The sequence below is a fragment of the Thunnus maccoyii genome, chromosome 11, assembly GCF_910596095.1.
Source record: "Thunnus maccoyii chromosome 11, fThuMac1.1, whole genome shotgun sequence".
Classification (NCBI taxonomy): domain Eukaryota; kingdom Metazoa; phylum Chordata; class Actinopteri; order Scombriformes; family Scombridae; genus Thunnus; species Thunnus maccoyii.
In genome coordinates, this window is record NC_056543.1 from 8,709,612 (window position 1) to 8,728,250 (window position 18,639).

The window sequence follows — 18,639 nt, forward strand, 5'->3', positions numbered from 1 at the left end:
GCTGTTTAATGTGATGCAGCTGAGCAGCTAATTAGCTTTGTAGCCTGCAAACTGATGTCAGAAGTGTACTTTTCCCTGGTGAATTTTTGTTTGGTCCAGAGGCAGAGTGGGAATAAAAGTCGGCACAGGACTTTCAACTTTTCAACTCGAACCGGACACATGGAGATACACCACTATCAATACAGCCCATTTCAATCTTTACAAGAACTGATATTAAATTTACTATAGCTTGTAGAATTACTGTATAGTGTAAGATAAAGATAATAATTCTTTGTGTAATTTATATAAATGTAATGCTATAATTATTTTTACTGGGTCAGATCAGATACAATGATTTTATAAATGTATTTGTGAAGTTCTGAGTTGGACAAAATACTGCATCAGACTTTTTTATATAATATAGTCCTCTACAACACAAAACCATTCTCAAAAACTACCACTTAACTAAGTCAACACACAAACAAATGAAGTAGTAACAACAAAAACTGAAAAATCTGTAAGGTAGGTGGTATTTGTTGGTGGTATTTGTTGCAATTCCATTTGTATTGTATTACATTATGCAGGTATTTTTCTATTTTTCACGTTTCACTCCATCTATACTAACTAAAAGTATTAGTGTAATATTAGAATTCAAACCCATATAATACAACAAAATACATCACCAAACGTAATTAATATTAGTAGTTTTTCTTCCTTCATTAAATCACTCTTTAACAAAATCCTGTAAAGTCTGAGCGAATCACACAGACACAAAATTCTTTGAGCACTTTGGTTAATGAGCATATCAGAATTTCTGATGAAACCAGCGCAGCTAATAGAGCTAAGTAACATTATCCTTGACTATATTATCCCTATTGTCTTCTGCCTACCACTCTTGAACATTGGTGTTTTCACAGGAGTGGACTCAGTGGTCCTGAATCCACTCTGCTGCTCTGCTCCTCTTCTCTGGCTGTTGTCTGCAGTGATACTAACCGAATATGAGAGGCTGGGGGTAGGGAGATAGATGAGAGGGCGATGACAGCCACCCAGATCCACACTGGGCTAATCACCACTGCAATGCCACCATTTCTTCAGGGACACATTGAGCTCGGGAAACCAAGTTCGTTTTACCAGAGAAGAGAGAAGTTTCTATTTTTAAGAGCCTTTGACTGAGTCTTGTACCAGTAACAACAGACTGGAGGAGGAGGATGAATTTTGTCTCTCTCACCCTCTCATCCTTTTCAGTATATCTCTCTCTCTCTCTGGCATTGAACACATATCTATACTGGCACCCTGCCCATAGGGTGCTAAATCATTGGCATATTATAAATCATTGTTATTATAAATTGTTGCACTGAATCGCAGGCTGCAATAAAAGCATTCCATGTTGTTAGCCAGGGCTAATCTATTTCCCTGTAATTTAATACTTTCATAGATGGCAAACGATGAAATATAGCCAAGACAGGACAGGCAAAGCGTGTTATGCAGGCCCTGGGTGGCGATTTGTTGCCTAATGAAGCCATTAACTTCACACTACCAAATTTGATACCGGCAAAATAATGGCTTCATTAAAGGAAAAAATTGCATCTCTGTAAGGAAGAATTTCAATGTGCATGTGTTGGTGGTGCATATTATCTCACCACCCACGAGAACAATGCTCACAGTGGCAAACACATATCTTAGTTTCTGTTAATAACAAAACATGAATGAGCACAATGCTGAAAACAATGAAAGCAGCTGTTTTTAATTGTGATCCATTTTTCCTGTGAGAGAGGATCAGTCGCATCATTCAGAGTGATTCATCCTTTTCTTTGTGTATAGAAGTCATAATTGTTATTAGTGGGTTTAGAACAACTTTATCTGCAGTGAAAAATTGTGTCCTGGTATTTGGTCACAATGCTCATTATAGATACAGCTGTATCACTGTCGTGTGCTGTGTTTCAAAGCTATAACTGATAACATCAACTGTTATTATCTTCTCTCTTCCTCGTAATACGCATGGCTGATCAGTCAACTCATTATAATTAGGTGTTAATTAGCAAGAGACATGAGCTGGCCTCTGCATTTCAATGATGGCTTGCCACAGAAGAATACGTCAACACCCGAGTCCCCGCTAAGCTCACCCAGAGGTGGCGAGGTGACAGTGCGCCGCCTCCTTCCCTCCCTCCTTCCCTCACATAGGTCAAAAGTTTCTCAAGTAAATTACAGGCAGTTACTTTTGTTTGTATCTCCCAGCTCGTTCCTCCAGTTCTCCAAGGTTCCCACCTCGGTTTAATACATCATTCATTCAATTATGGAAAGCCATCAAGATTGGGAACTTGCAAATTCTTTGTGGCGTCTCGCTTAGCATATAAAGTAGAGCGTGCTGGCTTTTATGCCCAACTAAATATCGATGACAGCCCTTGTTACAGTTGATGGATGAGCTTCATAATTAGATGGTGGCACTGCTTTCGACTATTAATGAGGGTTGTGAATCAAGTCATCCCTCTGCACTGTCGATTTTTGAGGCATCTCATATTTGCCAGACAGAGGAGCGACCTGCACACAATAGTCCCTCTGCAGGAGGCATGAATAAACATTGCGGTGGTCTCTGTTGCCGTAAACAAAAACTCTTGAGGCGCTATCACACATTGTCACTGTTGATCTTTTCCTGCACTCGGTCAAAGTATTAAGACCCATTAAGAGACTTCATCTTTGATAAACAACCTCTCTAATGATGTAGCAATTAGTGGAAAAAAATATTTAGAGGTTAATTGATCATACTTTGTGTTTATCTACCAAAACACTGACAGAATCTTCAAGATTGACAGGTGGTTAATTAATTTCTGATCTTACTCGACTGTACGTTATATCCATGTATCTACATAAGGATAGTAGTTCTTTAAAAACAATATCATTTTGTTGTTTATTTAATGTTTCTGAAACATTTCCCATAAGCCCAAAACTATCACAGGCTCAGTGTCACAAGCTTTTGACAGAAGAGGAGACCAAGTGAGTGGTTATTTCAGAGTAACCAAATGGTATAGAAGTTTTTAGACAGCAGAGACTACAGAAAAAAGTTTAGAAAAGTGAAATCAGAGGAGAGCGTTGATGGATATCATAACTATCTGCTGTGCTTGTACATTTTCATAGGTGCTGTTTTGTATGCGAACAAATTAAACCTTTAAATCTGCTGGAATCACAAAGGTTTGTGTATCATGTAGGTGTAGATGCCAATAAGCCTGCAAGTAAACCTCAGGTATGACGTTCACTTTGTCAGAATTATCAACGAAAGATGCTTAATGAGAGATTGCATTGAGTTACAGAAGCTGGTGGAACAGTGGCTAGCCACAGAGGTGACGTCAGGACTTCGACTCTTAATTTTGACGGATTTTTGTCATTGATTTTGTCGTTGAGCTTGTTGTTAGCAGAAAATCGTTTATCTCTGGCTTCCAGCACAAATTCCGTCATGGAGCAAGAGCAGAACAGTGACAGACGGTGAGAGAGGTGAGCTGAAAAACAGGCCAAACTTTCACTCTAATTTCTGAGCTTAATTTATGTTTATGTTTCATTGTCTTTCTCTTTATATTATATTTGGTCTGAATAAGAAATGTTAAGTCTCTCTTTCTCTCACTCTTTCTCTCTTTCATTCAACGGACCAAAACTATCATAATTTGCCTTGTTTCCCTACAGAATAAATACAGTAGCTGCTAACAAATACCCCTCACTCCACACCAATGACAGGACTGCAATCACTTACTTAAGCGGATTTGACTTATAACAAAGCTCAGTGTTGAAAATCCTCTTTCCACTGGGTGCGTCATCATTCTGCACTCTGCATATGAAACTCTGCATATGTCTCTGTTCCTGTACCTCCATCTAATGACTTCTGATCTTCTCTTGCTTCCACTTCAGTTTTTGAGGCCAATTGTCTTTTTGACAGAGCAGTGGTAGTTGCATAGCAACACAATTTGTTATCCCTGCAGTAAAAGATCTGTTTTACATTTTTACTCTGCTCAGCATCTCCTCTCAAATTTGTTTCATCCCTCAAACTTCATTTCTTTGTCCTCCGTGCCGTTACTCACAGCCGAACTGATGCAGGTCCAAATCTATCAATCATTCTCTCGATTTACAGTAGCGGGTCTATCAATTAAACTATATTATAATGGGAGATTTGCAAATAAAATGATTTCATGTGACTTAGCAACATAAATTGGAATCAAAATTAACATTTAAATTATCCACAAGCTCTACTGCTTTCTGATACAGTGTTAAAGAAGCACCATAATGATTTCTCATGCACTTGAATAGGTTTCAATGAAACCATACCATGGCTGTCAAACTGCAGGTGTACAAGAGAAGGTTATTGATATCTGTGCTGTGTAAGATGGCTTTGTGAAGCATCAGCTAGACATCAAAAGCATGTGCGATTGCTGTAAATTGTGTGGGGTCCAATTGTAAATTATTTTAGTGTCAGTGGTACAAAATACAGATTGTAGAGGTGAAGCATCTTACCGAATTTCAACCCATGACAAGGAAAGACTCCCTGAGCTTTACATTTTGTTTGGGCTTTGTTTTGCAGCCAGGATGCACTAAAAGATGGATAAAGGACTGAAAAGATCATACAGTAAAGTAGAGTACAGATATCATAGGTCTGATGTTTATTTGGGGTAAGTAAGAGCAGTCAGCAAAATGACTCAAGGAGACAGAAAAGGTGCATTTATTGAACATTTCTCTACAACTTTGCCCCAAACTTTACAAAAGGCAAAGAGTGAAACCTCAACAGCTGCTGCTGATTGCATCGAAGCAATGACCACCAGCGAAACATATCCCCAGGCAGCCTTAAAAACACAAGATTTGCCTAATTTTCAAGACTCAAAGTGAGCAAATCCCACCGTACTTAAGTGGGAACAACTTCCACTCAAGTGGGAATAGTTTCACTCACTTTCATGATATTTTAGAAATGCCACTTGTCTGTTGTTGCAGTCCAAATTCACAGCACAGGGCTGGAGGGATAAAATATTTAGCCAGTATGTTCTTTCTTTACTCTGTGTTACATTACTTATTCATTCTGGCCTAAAATGGTTCCATGACTTACATCTGCACAGAAGACAGTTACCTCCCAAAGGGCCAAAACATATTGTGGGTTAGAGGAGCCTTATCTTTCTGCCTTGCTCTATTCACAAGAGACATGCTAGAGCTATTCTTTGCCAAACTTTGTTTATACATAATAAATAGAGTACATCTCTACCAGGAATTTGCATTTATCAAGCTCAAGCCACTTGTTTCATGTTCTGCCACGTAAATAAAGAGCTGGTACGCTTAGGGAACGTTATCTATATCCAGTGCTAGAAAAATCACTTACGATTACTCAACAGAAGAAGTAATTGGTCTTTTACTTGTTATTTCTGTTACTCAGCACAGTTCCATCAAAAGTGTCTTTAGTGGGGATTGCATCAACGATCTGTCTGTCGCTCGCTCGATCCATTCTCGATCCATCACATACATCTACAACCATTAGATGGATTGCCATGAATTTTTCAACAGACATCCATGGTCCCCAGAGGATGAATCCTACTGACGTTGGTGACTTTTCCTCTAGTGTCACCATGACGTTGACATTTGCGGGTACTGAGTGAAATGTCTCAACAACTGTGGGATGGATTACAATGAAGAAAAAGGGATTCTTTCAGCAATGTGCAGCTGAATCAGGTGCTTCTCAGATATGGGAGAGCAAACTTCACAGAGAAAAGACTGGAGCACACTGATTGATTTGCAGCCTTTAATGGTGCAAACGTTTAAACACTACTGTGTCTTCATCAGAGTCAAAATAGACAAAGGCATAAGGCGAACACATACAAAGTCAATCTAGAATAGACGTCTTTGCCATCAAGTAGAAGGTGGAACAGGACTTTAAATGTATTGACGGTACCATGCCCATACACTATAACAAAACAGGAAACATACACATATATCCTTGAGCTACATAAAATCAAGTAGCTCTGTTAATAGATTAAAATTGTATATACATGTACAATATATACTCATTTGCTTAAACACATTTTGGAGGAAACGTACTTACTGTTTGGGTTACGTTCACTGGCAGCATTATTATGTGTGCAGACATTCATACTACACAGAGGTCAAATGGAGGAGTTCTACATGGATTGATACAGGAATTTGACACTTGTTAAATATTGGAAAAAGTCAGCACATCCCATCAAGTCAGCATTGACTTGTCCAATATTTAAGCAAGACCACATTTTTTTCCTAACCTTAAGTGCCCTGATTTGCCCAATCATAACCATAAAAGTGTTCATCATGCTTTAGTTGCCAGGAATGGATAATCTAGGAAAAACAACTGACATTCGTTGACAGCAGATGTTTGGCAGATATGTTTGATATGAACATTCTGTACTATTGAAATTTGCTGTACACGTTAAATATTAATGTTTCCTTGTCGTTGGATCGCATGGAACTCATACTTATGATTACAAGATACATGATACATTTTTATTAATTGAATAAAATCCACGCTTCATGCTGTATGAGCCACATTCTACTATGTGGACTATTTCCAAGAATGTCAAATAGACTGTTCTCTATTAAACAATATCCCTTTAATTTAGTAACAGCTCTCCGTTAACGGCAAGGCCACTGACTCGCTGTCTCATTGTCACATCTGTGCTGGAGGTGTCACAATTTGCAACATAATGCAGAGTCCCATGTCGCGAGATGACTGGTAAAAGTTCTCTGTGCTCTGATGCCAAAGTGTTCTTGGCAGATGGTAGATAATGAGAGGCAGAAAGAAAGAAAGCCAGACGGAGACCGAGACAGAGTGGAGTGTGAGAGATTCAGATATGGAATGTAGTCAACAAGATGAAAGTGAGGGAATTTAAAAAGCAACCAAATAGACACAGATCATAAATTAGGTGTTTACTTGTTTTGAAGTGTGTACGTCTGACCCAGGGACAAGTTAATAAAAAAATCACTCTATTTTGCTTCACACTGTCCCTGCTTTTCTTTTGCAAACAACATAACAGATTAATCATATAGGTCACATAACAGCCGTGTCTGCAGAAGAGAAGGTAGGGAGGTCATGAGGTAACCAGTGGGAGATTGAGCACAAATAAAGACTGTCTGCTACTTCGCTTAATATTGAGCTTTTAAATGGCAAGTTGTATTGATGTGGTATAAATGGTCCAGTAATAATGTGTCTGTCTGTCTCTCAGCATGTCTGCATGTATAGTAAGTGGTGACTGGCAATGTAACCTTAAAAACAACATATCCAGAAATGTATAAAATGGTACAAATGGATTGTGTTGATATGGAACTTTTATCCAAAGCCCTTTGCCTGTCATTCATCCATTTATGCACGTGCACTGATGGTGGCAAGCTGCCATGCAAGGCACTGGCCTCAGCATTAAGAGCAGCAGTTCAGTGTCTTGTCCAAGGACACCCCTACATGTGGACAGAAGGAGCTGGGATCAAACATCACACCCGGCAATTAACGGAGGACCTGCTCAACCTGCTGAGCCAAATATCATTAAAATATCCGTGCTCTGACTATGAGCAACCTTGTTTAAAGACAGCAACACAGTCAGATGAATGTCAGTCAGAAGATAAAAGGCTGTCAAATTGCTCTGCAACCTGGTGAACATCCAAATAAATACATTTATTTGGATGTGTTAGCATACTTCTAACCTACACCTCCCACATCTTACAAATAGTTAAAGAGGCAACGATATTGACTTTGTAACGAACAAAACATATGTGATCTTAGTGCAGGGGCTGGAGATGTAGGTTTGCCAACAAAAATGGGACTACAGGTAACTCCAAAGTTGTCTTATTTTAATGTTGTGTCTTCTATAGCTGGTTTCCTAATGTTACCTGCTGGTAGGGCTACATTCAGGAATAACTGGTTTAGTTCAGAGTTGGAGGGTGTGAATATTAGGCTTGCAGTTCATGATGAGTAAATACCTTAACTAAGCTGGCTGCTTGTTAAACCACAATGTCTCCTTTTCATTTTCTACACGTGTTAAATGCAGAGGAACATGTAACATGGCTTTTGAGGCTTTGACATTGTTTAAAGATCCTTTCCAGACTGGTATTAAGATATACAAAAATACTCTGCTCGGAATAATTATATGTGTTTATTGTGTTTTTTCCACAGAAAAAGTATGATTACAACATTAAAATCCTTAAATTGACATCTACTCCTTCTGCCTCATTCAAAACTCCAGAGTCTATGAATATTCAAATCTATTTCATCTCAGATGTTTAACTGCTGGACATAAGATGCCTTCTACTTCACTGTAAAGTCCATTCTCAGTATATGTGTACTGGAGGCTTCAAGTTTCCATCTAACACTAGTCTAAGTTGAATATTGGACCAGGATTGGCTTCAAAATTAATTGTGATGTCACAAATGAATGTGAAAACAACATCAAATACATACATCATTCTGCACAGTGAAGCTCAAATATTCAACTGTACTGTAGGAACGATAAAGAAAAACATATTGAGTGGAGGAGGACTTTAAACAGCACCTTTGACAGCGTTGATGGAAGTAAAGTAACAAGTAATGTAATTGATTACTTTTGCTGTAGAGTAATTAATGAAATAATGTGATTACTTTTTAAGGAGTAATATGTAATGTGCAAGTTAAATGATTATATATACAAGCCGCTGTGTTGCTGCTACGGCTACCTTGACTATGTTCACCATCTTGGTTCAGTTTTTATGCTGACTTTTGCTAAGTCAGTAGGTTTTGTCTTCTGGGTATCATGAATGCCTGTGCAAAACTTCACTTCACTCAGTTGTTGAGATCTTTCAGTCTGGACCAAAGTGGGGGACCGACTGACCAACCGACATTGCCATCCCCAGACCCACGCTGCTAGTAACTCTATGTAACTAAATAGTTTTTCTGTGCATTGTATACGTATGCCGTGTTGGGGAGTAACTAGTCGCATGTAACAGCATTACGTGATTAAATTACAAAATAAATGTATTGTAAACCAGTACAGTTACTGAGAAAAAATGTTCAAATCACAGCTACTAATCAAAATGTTGGTCATTACAAAGGCGTTACATCCGAATATATTCTTTTCAGTAAAAAGCTTAGAATATAACATTCATTCTGTTGCTTTACAACGTGGGTCAGCAAAGCCATTGGGACAAATTTGAGTGCGACACCATCAAGGGTAGGATGGCTTACAAGGAGCTGTCTCTGTGTCCAGACAGGCTCTATTCATTTGGCAGTGTTTTTGATTAGTTCTCTTGTTTGAATTCGACCCGCCTCTAGTCTGCCAATCAAATCAATGCGCATCACTCTAAGTAACAGCTGACCACGTCAAGGCAGGTGGCAATGTCGTCAGACAAGAACGCCTTTCAGGGCTGGAAATGACAATAATAGTGAGATTTACACTGCCTGGTTTTATGTTTTTGGGACTTTTCAGCTTTATTGCCTAGCTTAAAACATTTGTTAGTAAAGTAATAAAAAAGTAATCAAATGTAGGATAATAAGTTACATTACTTTGATGAAGTAATCAAAATAGTTACATTACTTATTTCATTTACATTACAGGGTAACTAATAATCTGTAACCTATTACACTTCAAAAGTAACCTTCCCAACACTGCATGTATGTATACAGTATGTATTTGTACTGTATATGTTTGATATGATTTCTATACAGACTTACACAGTAAATGCACTTCTGCTGTATTGCAGCCCTTAGTAAAGTATTAGAAGTATCCACCGTGCCCAAGACAGAATTACAACATTGTGTATGCTTTTCCTCTCATATAGCCTCCAGTCCTTTGTGCTCCAAATAGCCTAAGGATACACAAATCCACTATTACATGCAGTATTCAGATAATCCATACAGCTGTAAATATCACAAACAATCACCAGAGTACAGGAATGTGCTCTCCAGGATGTGGCTGTATATACATACTAAACTTTCAGTTTTCCAGCTTCAGTATAAACAATATACTGCAGATGTATTTGCCACAGCTAACCACAGCTAACCACCCTGGTTTATATAGTACAAGTAGGCCACACAGAAGTATTTATTTTCTTCTTCCTCTTTCCTTCAATAGATTCCGGCACATTCTAGATTTGGCCCGTCACTTGGTAATTGCCTGATATCCACTTGACATTTAGGAGAAATAACCCAAAGTTATCTGCCTTCATTTTGTGTTTTAGACTTTTATTAATGAACCCAGAGAGCTCTTTGCCTCCTATCTAAATGTCATCGGACATCATGAAACACTGGGGAAACTCCAAACCATGCTTGAGGACTTTATAACAAGTTCAAAACAAGTTTTTGTTTCCTTTTTCCATTTTTTTTCCCAACTGCAATGAAGCAGACTTTTCTTTGGATACTCTGGCACTGCCTGCCCGAGGCACCAGCCAAATACGCTGCTGCTCAGGGCCAGCATGCAAATTATAACGTGAACTCTCTTTGACTTCCTCTGTTCATTTTTGGGCCAATTTCCAGGGCAGAGATTGGGCCTAGCACTACTAGAGTGGCCATTAAATCAAGATTAACAAAAAATGGCATTCTCAGACATGATTTGAATAGTCCCGGATTTTGCCTAGCTTTGAATCAACCATACTTATTCATTGGAGGAAGATTAAAATTATTTCAGTACTAAATTAGGTCTGAATTTAAACATTTATGGCTCAAGGTTTTAACTTTTGAGTAATGCTGTCTGTCAGTGGAGGCCTATTAATTATTTGGTGTATTTTAATAAAGACAAGTGAGCATCCCCGTCTAGAGTGGAGTTTACTGACAGGAGCAACTGGCTGAAAAGTTTTAATTAAATCAAACTGCAAGACGTACAAAGACAATGCAATGGAGATAAGTTTCACTGCTGCAGAACCCAGACTTGCATAGTGGTCAGAAACTCCCTGCAAACAGAAGGTACAAGCCAAGTTAGTATTACAGTAGGTCATCGACTGATTGACAATATGATGACACTTAGTAACCTGTCAACAGACTCATCATGTCAGTTATTCAACTGTTCAAAGACAAAAATCCCATCAATTCATACATTTCATTTGTAATAATTGGCATTCAGTTCACAGAATAGTTTGACATTTTGGAAAATATGCTTATTTTCTTTCTTAGCTGGATGAGAAGATCGATACCACTCTCATATTTGTAGGCTAAACATAAAGAGAGGATTAGCTTAACTTTGAATAAAGACTAGAAGTCTGCTTTATTGGCATGGGAGAAATATCACAATATGTCCAAAGCATAAGAATAATCAGGTTATCTGTTTTTTATTTTCATAAAACAAGAGATAGGAATTTTCATGAGAAATATAAAGAATAAGAAGATAAGACCTAGCAGAATTGCTCAGTTGACTGTTAATATAATAATCTGAATATGTAGATGTGTAGTTGTGGAGGGGCGTCTTTTTGTGTCCTGTATGTCCTATGGTGTTAATTATTTTCCATCCACCTCAGCAAAATGATCTTATCTGATGTGCCATTCTTCATCTTATTCTCTTATGTGTCAAAAGAAGCATGAGTTTCATAAAGTTGACCTCTGACCTTCAGAAAACCATTGTCAACCCTGTGACCCCCTTCACGCTCACATCCACAGATCTGAAAGTGGCAGGTCTCACGAGCTTGCTGTCTGTGTCGAGGATGTAAGGGAAGACGCATTCCCCTTGCACTTTTCTCACCGGTTCCGTGACAGATGAAGAATGAAACGTGGCCTTCTTATTGAATAACAGCATCGATGCTTGTGGCTAAGTACGCTTGTGATCTTTCAAATTAAACTGATGGATCATGACAGTACGTGGCAAAACGGATTTTGGTGTCAGGGCAGAGGCACGGCACAGCCATCAAACGAGCAGTTCACATAACAAATGTGACGGAAAACTCGTAAAATTATGATAATGATTGGGTAGTGTAATAAAATCTGTATATATCAAATCACCTTTTGTATTGCTTTGCTGCGCTGCGGGCTATCGATAACTACAGAGGACTGCAGAGTAGAAGTGATTCTGCAGTGTTTTTTTTTTTTTTTTTGAGGAAAAGAAATTATAAAAATAAAGAATTTTCAAGCAAGTGAAATAAAAATGTCAGCTATTCTTTTTGTCATGGTCTGTAATGTGAAATCTGTCCTCCTTGCATTGACTGCCTCACCTGGAAGATATGAAAGACAGTGAGAAAGGGAAGTTTTCTGTCTTGCATAACATGATTTTTCTTTTCCTGACAGCACTAATACAAAAGTATACATCTGATCACACGTGAGGGCACGAGAAACATTTGTGTGTGTATATATTGGATGCGATGAATGCGTACGTGTCTTGTCTGTGGACGTGCTGCAGATTAAGAGAAAAGAAGGAGAGATAGCAAATGAATTGGAGATAAAGAATTACATCTAGAACAAATGCTTCATCTGAGTGACAGGTCTCATAAATTTTTCTATGTGATCTCCTGAGAAACCAGGTCTTGGCAGGTGTCAGAAAAATAAGAGAGAGAGATGGAAAGAGTGCAAGGGTTGGGTGGGTAGAAGCTCTGCCTGCAGGTTTGCTGGATTTCTATAGAAATGATCCAGCATTTATGTAAGAAAGTGGTCGACCGACGTCTGACCTATGACTTTTGTTGCTTGCTATGTCTGTCTACCTGCAAGCATTTTTTGTTCAAATTAAACATAACTATTCTCAATAGACCCGTCAAACATTGAATTTCTACACATACCTAAGCAGTAAGGGGCACTAGTAAGAACCAAATTTTGTATGCAATGAGTTTGGAGGGTGGTATCTCTTTTTATTGCCTTTCCAAACCAAAAACATGAGAGCTAAATTACAAGGAGTGTATTCAACAGTGGGTGTAATTGCTATAACATAAGCTGTAAATATTTGCTTGGGTAACTAGCTCCTAACTTACAATATTAATTAAGCTTTACTTCCAAGCCCAAGGTGCATATCATTACCTAATATTATTTTGTGGGGTAACAGATCACATTACAAAAAGCCCCATTCAGGACTGGAGCATTCACTATGTAGGCCCTGGGTGCTACTATAACAGAGTTTGTAGTAATATTAGCAACTCTCCTGCTTTTTATTGGATTTGGGAACTATACATTTCAGCAACCAAACCCCAAATTGTTACCTGAGATAGTGTTACATTTGATAAACTTATCGCTTAGTCTTTATTCTTAAAGGGGACACATTATGCATATTTCCAGGTCTACGTGTTGAATCAGCGGCTCTACTGGAAACCTCCTTATTTAACTCATAATGACCCTTTACGCAGCCCCTCAGTTCAGCCTCTTTCTGAAACAGAGCATCTTTACATACTCTCACCTCAAGCTTTGGACCTTTGACTAAGTTTAACATAGACATCTGACATAATGGTATTAAAATAACAGAAAATCACAAAAAGCATAGCATATTTGAAAATACATATAATAAAGCATGCATCTAACCTTTGTTTTAGATTAGTTGCAGTAAGCATCCAGACAGGTTTATCTTGGAATTAAATAACCTTTTTTTTCATTTTCCTTATTGTAATGTACTGTAATACTAAGGCTAACTAGCTTCCTTGCAATACATGAACAGTGCTGCCAGTTTATTTCAATGGCATCTAGATGGATCAGCTGGTGAGGATTCAGATTTGTAGCCTGGGACATATAATTTTAGCCTTTTCACGTGATATCATGTATTTAGCCATCAAGTAAATATTTAAAACCCTTTTACAGGGTTCTGAGCAGTATTATCAACCATCAGAAATGTTACATATAATATCAGTTTTACCACCTATAAAAGTTATGATGGCAAAAACAGCTCGTACTTTGTCTTCTTACAGAACATAATAGAAAATATAATGTCATCAAATGCTTCCCTTCATCTTTGTCACGTCATTAAAAGCAAATGAAATATATTTTCCTTGATTGGGTCTGGTATGTAGACATGAGTTTTTGAGCACCTCTGAAATCATGTTTCTCTGCAGGGAGCCTTTGAACACTCTTGATTCCTTCACTGTAAGATCTCAAAGACACTGAAACGGCAACACAGCTGCTATTGACAGGAGGAGCTGTGGCTGGATTTAAGAAAATGTCAGGGTTGTCAGGAATCAGACACACTCCTTTTTGCCTTGAAAAAGACAGGATTTGGCTTGAAAGAATTAAGTTCTCTTCCTGGGAACACTTGATCTTATTCAGAAATCAGCCCTTTCCCCATGTGAAGCTGTAAATAATACTTTATATACTATACCTTCAGTACCTGTTCATGTATTTTATGGTAATCAAAAAATATAGGGTGCCAGGAGGTTTTTTTCCTAACTACACTGAGATAATATCTAACATTCACATGCAGCCCTCTTAAGTCTTCATGAATATTACATAGTGATATTGCACTTAACACATAGTGCAGACAACAGATGCTTTATCTAACTTGGTCCATTGTATTCCCATTATTTAGAATAATTTACTGTATGTCTTGACAGCTTCAACGATGGATAGAGAAAATATTGCGGTTGAGGCGCAGACCAGATCAGATGACAGTTAAAAAAGATTAGCTGGTTATAAAATACAGAAAAGGCTTTAGATCAGCCTGTAGATTGTAATTATCTTCATCAAAGCTCCACTCATCAATGCTTTTTTGTCATGCTAGCAGCCTGGGTTCAGGAATGGCAATGTCGATCGGTCTGTCTGTCGTCTGTATAACAATGGAAGGAGGTACCTTTAAAATGACTTATTATCTGCCTGAGTGGAAGCAAGTACAATGCAAACAGCAACGGGTCCAGGACAGAACCTTGGAGAACACCTTAAAATAAAGATTCAGTTGATGAGGTATAATCATGAACTATAACTGAGAAGGTCCTGTCTGACAGAAACAAGGAGAACCAATACATGGCTGATCCAGAGATACCCACCCACTGCCAATCAACGTACAGTGGTCCACAGTGTCAAAATAGTACTGAGATCTAATAGTACCAATATAGAACATTTTCCTGCATCACCCTGCATTAACAGATCATTTGAGACTCTGAAAAGAGCTGTTTCTGTTGAATGCAAGTTAGGTAACTTAGAAATAGGCCTGGGGCAAAGAGGAAGAGGAAGGCTGGTTGGAGGCAGAGGGAGCAGTGGAAGATGGGAGCATCCAGGGAAAGGTGGGATCATTGTCCGTGGTCACGTTCTGGTTACTGCAGTCAGAGGAGCCCAGGAGGTGTTTTGCCTGGGCCGTAGTGACGGTGGAAAATTCCAGGATTAACTTGTCTTTCTCTCTGAGCTTATAGGGGTTTCAAATCACGCTATATTAAGATGTTCACACCAAATGCTGAGACCAGAGAGATGAGCAGACAACCAGCAGGAGTTTATTTCATTACACACAAACATACAAAACTCAGAACATCACCAATGCAGCCCTCCTTCAACTTCATACCCACACCTATTTATACCAAAAGCGGACGTGACTTCCTGCCTATGTTTTTTGGCACTTTCGTGAGCCAAATGATCACTTGGACTTTGACCAATGGGTGTAGATGTCTCTGCACCATTTGGACATTTCTTAATTTCTGCTCCTTTAAAGGAGTTGTTTCCGCCTATCCATTGGTGTCGTGCAGCCCTTAGTGTTTTGTGTATTACTCAGTACAATTTCACACGTTTCACAATTTCATCATGCTTTTCTTCAACTTCGAGACAGTAAGGTGACAAGATCTGCACTAAGTCATCACACTTGCTTATAGGGACAAGTGTCAGTCTCTGGAGAAAGAAAAACCATTACGGCCAGTAAAAGGAGTCTTAACAGGGGTAAATACTACTGTCTTCGGTGCAGTAAGCAAACAGGCAGCGACACAGGGTGAGACTTACCTGCGAGGGCTCCACAATAGGAGTCCACAGTGGAAAGAAGACTTGAAAACAAAGCCGGAACACACAGGAGGTCCTACAGGAAACAAGACTTGTTGGTACAGGCCCAAAGACTGGCCTGCTGTGATGGATCAGCCTCCGGTAGGCAGGTTAAAAAGCCATTAAAAAATTCTTCCTGGTGGTGACAGGCAGCTGAAATTCTCCCATGCTGCTCACTCTATCTTTATCCAGTTAAAAGATATAGTTAAAAACTACCAAAATAAAGAAAGAGTATCATAAAAATGTGGCTAAAAACTGGATGAAAATGCGATAAAAGTCCATTTCTGACAGATCACACACACGCTGACGCATGCGCATTGTTTGTCCTCCTAATGAACTCCTCCAGTAGGTTGGCTCAGGAGTACACTTCAAATTGAAGAGTGGTGCCCTGATCAATGAGTGAAAAATTTAACACAAAGTGAAAAACTCTTACATTTTGGTTCAGTCTTATAGCTCTAATTAACCACACATCCAGCAGCTCAACATGCACCTCATTATATTTTTTTCCAACCCACCTGTCTACAACAATGGTGTTCAGGAGCCTGAGTGTCTTTATATCAGGTGATGGTCAATGCACATACGGGAGTGAAAGGGATGACTGCACCCAGCATAGTATCAAACAGCACTTCCTTCGTCCAGCACTGTTTGGTTGCAGTTGCAGTGTGAATAAGGTTTGCTATAAAAGATAATGGTGTCCAAAAGTTTGGATAACAAAAGCAAAAAAGTCAGCTTTGTTTGTCCTGAGACATTACAACAGTAGATTAAAACAAATACATTTACATTTTGTCATTCAGCAGACGCGTTTATCCGAAGCAACTAACAATTGAGACAAGACAATCAAGTGTTGGACGACAATGACTTAAAAAAAAGTGGTACAAACTTTCAAGTAGCTGACCAGATACAAGTGCAATAAGAAAGAGTGGTAGACAGGATCTTTTAAAAAAAAAAATCTATGAAGTAAGAAACAACAGGAAGTAGACAAGTGCATTAGAACAACAAGAAAGGAGTGCAACAATCTACAAATTGCTAAAAAGGTTAATGGGCTCAAATGTTGAAGTGTTCACAAAAAAGCTGAGTTTTCAGGTGTTTCACCACCAGGGAGTCATTTCTCTGTCATGAAACCACAAATGAGAAGAGTCTGGATAGTGAATTCATACCAGGCAGTGATGGTATTACAAATGGTAATACAAATATTATTTAGGAAATAAGATGAATAAATGAAGAGATTCTTTTGCAGATTTCACTGAACTGCTGCTCACAGTCTTGACTGCACATAAAAAGTTAATTGGTATATGAAATTCCCTGCTGTGATTCACATTCATGTAAAAATACTACATGCTCAACACTGATCAGTACAGCAGTTTTGATTGTTCTGCATAAATTACACTCACATTCAAGTATGTGTAAGATGTGATTTCCTTTCTCAGAAAACATGATAACACTGTCATTTTCTTTAAAAAAAGGAAATTACAGGCTCATAGGGAAAACACCATTCATGTAGATAATCAGTGCTGTTTAGTAGTCAGTCTACCTTATCAGTGGATGTTTGTATGGACCAACAGTAAGCCTAATGGTGCTTGTTGACACTCTCCTGTGCTTACAATTGATTGAAGATGTGTGAATTGGAGCTTGTGGTTGGCTATTGGAATAGTATGTGTGTATTATAGCTTTGACAAGTACAACAAACCTGAGGGGAAACAAGCAAGTGCACTCACCTTTCTCCAACCTCTACCCGATTAAAGGGAATGAAAAATCCATGAGCGCTCATTAGATGAGTTTACAGGTGGCGAATGAGCTGATATTTAAAACGTGTCACTTGCCGTATCGCTCTGTCTTTGTCTTTCTCTCTTAGTCTCGCTCGCTCTTTCTCTCTTTTTCTTCCCGTCTTTGGCTGCCCTCCAGGACAGAGCGCCACTGGGTCTGCTGGGATGCCAGTATTGCTTTGTATCAGCAAAATGTCAGCCAAGAACATATACTCACATACACACACACACACACACACACACACACACACACACACACACACACACACACACACACACACACACAGGATCCAGACTGCATATCCCCAATGCCTATTTCCATCAAGTGAAAGGGCGCATTCAAGATGGACAAACTTTATTTGACTCTGCTAATATAGGTCTTTAATAGGATGTATGACTTGAATGAACTATTTCACTTGTGCCTCTATACACATGATAGCTGTTCAGGCCCTAATGGCCTCAGGCTGGTGTAAAAAGTTATACTTGTTGTCCTCATTAAAAATCACCTCACCTTTTTAACCACTGTGTGATAAAAAGGGCAATTCTACCACGAGTCAATGGCTCGTCTTTCATGCCAGTCGTAGCTCTGTGGGCAAAAGCTGCGTCAGGTAGATTGCCTCATAACCACTCTAGTTGCAGTGCAGGAAATATTACCTCAGTAATCTGCAGCAAGAGACATTTCAGCAGGAAATGGCTCCCTGTGCTAGGTTGTATATATGGCCAGGGTTGATTCGAGCTCATAATTCAATGCGGTCGTTGGCACTTTTCATCCTCTGTCTGCTGGGGCTGGGTACTGGCTAAATGACAGTGAAAGCCACAATGGCACTTCCACCATTGCTTTATGACTGGCAGACACCCTGGGGCACTATGACTGGAGTGCTAAGTGAGAACATGGCTGCCAATCACTCTATATTAATCTCCCTGTGATCAAGAGAGACAGCAGACATGAGAAACCTGGAAAGAGAAAGAGCTGGGAAGTGGACCCAGCTGGTGCAAGGCCGACAGAAATTAGCTTTGTGTCCATTCAGAGCGTCCAAGTGCTTCA